Source organism: Meles meles, chromosome 5 (assembly GCF_922984935.1).
Source record: "Meles meles chromosome 5, mMelMel3.1 paternal haplotype, whole genome shotgun sequence".
Classification (NCBI taxonomy): domain Eukaryota; kingdom Metazoa; phylum Chordata; class Mammalia; order Carnivora; family Mustelidae; genus Meles; species Meles meles.
In genome coordinates this window covers 95950588-95953282 of record NC_060070.1, presented here as the reverse complement: position 1 = coordinate 95953282, position 2695 = coordinate 95950588, and positions in this window count along the sequence as shown.

The window sequence follows — 2695 nt, the reverse complement described above, 5'->3', positions numbered from 1 at the left end:
TAAACAGTCAGTGAATGACAGGAGGTGTTCTACTTTCAGGGACCTCTGTACAATGTCAGTGTCAAATTCTACTTTCTAGATACTAATCGGAATGTTCTTTTCTCCTTCCCTCCATCATTCACTTCCATAATTATGCCTTCAAACACAGAACAAAAAAATTCTTCATTTTCTTGAGGTCTTAGAAACCAGCAATTTATCCCTTTATGTTCATAATTTTCCTACCTGCTTAACTTGCAAATTCTAATCCCCACACATCAGGTATAATTTTAGATTATGTTTACCTATTATTTTAAATTTCTTCATCTGTCTTGTGGACAAATAACACAAATATGATTTGTCACCTGCCCCATCCCTCTCCCCTCCTGCACACTGCCCCTTTGCAGACACCACTAACCTCACTGTTTCCTAAGCAGATGCCTCCCTGTCATCCTTGGTTCCTCCACCTCCCATCCAATCAACTGCCAAGATCTCCCACTTAAAATATTTTAAACCTGTATTCTCATCTTCATGTCTGTTACCAGTCCTTACTTAATTCAGGCCCTCGTAAACTGCCATTTCTTTATAAAGCTGCCTGATTGGTCTCCCAACCTCTACTCTTGAACCCTATCCCCACGCAAAACAATCCACCCTCGACACTTCCCTCAAACTAGTCCCTTCTTTTCCCTGCCTAAAATCCCACAGGGTTCCTATCCCCTTTGAGGTGAGATTCACATTAGTGCCAACAATAAGATCCCCACCTGACCATAAATTCATGCCTCAATTCTGACCACCGCTATGCATGTTCGTAATAATTATAGGAACTGCTCATAGGTAAGGCTACTTCCTCCATTGCTGTCAGGGTGCTAAGTGATTTACATGCATATTTTCTCATCTAAGCCTCACAGGGACCCTGTGAGCAAGATGTTGTTACTATCCCTGTTTTACAGGTTTGCTGAAGGGTGGTGAGAGATGCAGACACAGGCAGTCTGACTGTGCTCTGAACCTGTGCCTCCCTCTACCTGAGATAGCACACTCTTTCTCTGTATTTTACTCATTTGCCTATAAGTCCCCTGCTGTTCTATTCTAATGGTAATCCTACCTCTTTTGTCCCCGCTTGAGTAACCAGTTCCAAGCCCCAGGCAGAGTTATCACTTCTTTTGCTTTAATCAGAAACAGTTTTATACGCACATCTACTGAGCCCTTATCATGAACTGCGGATGCACATCAACTCTCTCTTCACTCCAACTCTGGAGAAAACTGACAAAAAACCCAAGGTACCATATACCAAGGGCTGAGCCTTGGAGGAGGGTCTGATCGCCATACATCCTCAGAAGGAAGGAGTGGAGAAATTATCAAGGGCATTGGAGGGGCCTCTCCCTTCCTTTTCCCTCTTCTCTCACCAGCTGTTATCTGAAGGGTAGGATCAGAATTGCTGATCAGGATTTAGGGTCATAGCAGAAGGAGGAGATGAATGGAGCAGGGAGCGTGGGGGACATCTGCCTAGAACTGGAATGAAAAGAACTGCAAGGAAGATGGCCCTATTCCTTGTATTAGGAAAGATCAGATAGACATGTCTTAAAGGCCAATTTGGACCTAGTATTTACATGCCTGCCCCTTTCATTAGTTCTTAAGGGACAGACATCTGCCTTTTGAAATCATTCTATCCCACTCTTACCTGCATTCCTTCACCTGTACACCTCACATGGTATTTGTTGAAAACAACCAATGAACAAAAGCAAGAACAAAGGTAACAAAGAACAAACAAATAAAAAAACACTTATATGTAACTATTTTCACTAATAGTGTTTCTTGAGTAATTATAGCTAGTAATGCCCTATTACATCCACTATGTTAGTAGGTATAACTTAAAGGGAAAAATCCATGTAGGTAAAATTATCATTAGTGGGAATTGTTTTTACTCTCAAATTCTGAGATAACAAGTTTTCCATTAGGGATTTAAGGCAAAATTTATTTCCCTAGAGGACTGCTTTTTGGAATCACTACCATTAGAGTGTGACCCTCTGTCAGCATGAGAGGAGAATGGCTGCAAGAATCAGAAAATCCAGGGGCGCCTGGGTGGCTCAGTGGGTTAAAGCCTCTGCCTTCGGCTCAGGTCATGATCCCAGGGTCCTGGGATTGAGCCCCGCATCAGGCTCTCTGCTCAACAGGGAGCTTGCTTCCCTTCCTCTCTCTCTGCCTGCCTCTCTGTCTACTTATAATCTCTGTCTGTCAAATAAATAAATAAAATCTTAAAAAAAAAAAAAAAGAATCAGAAGATCCACCAAAGAACCGCCCAACAATCACCCACCCACTTGAATGGACCCCAAAACTGCCATCCTGGCCCTACATTAAGAAATAATAATTATGATATAATGGAAATTAAGTAACATCTTAATAAATAAAATTTTGAAACATTTTTCTTAGTATCTTGGACTTAATACTTTGGGACATGACAATTAGGTTTTAAAACATAATAAAAAGAAAATTCCAGGGAGGCTTATCCTAGTAATATTCCTTAAATAGTATCCTATAATCTAATTTTCATTTGGCCATTGGAATTTCCCAGCAAATCCTGGCTGAAGGGAAAAGAGGGAAATTGTACAAAATATAAAAATATATAATATAAAGAGAAAAGTGTAGTCACAATCAAACATCAACAGCAGTGAAGAGGCAAACAAGTGAATAATTGTGTCCATGAGTGATGCTGTGTCCATCT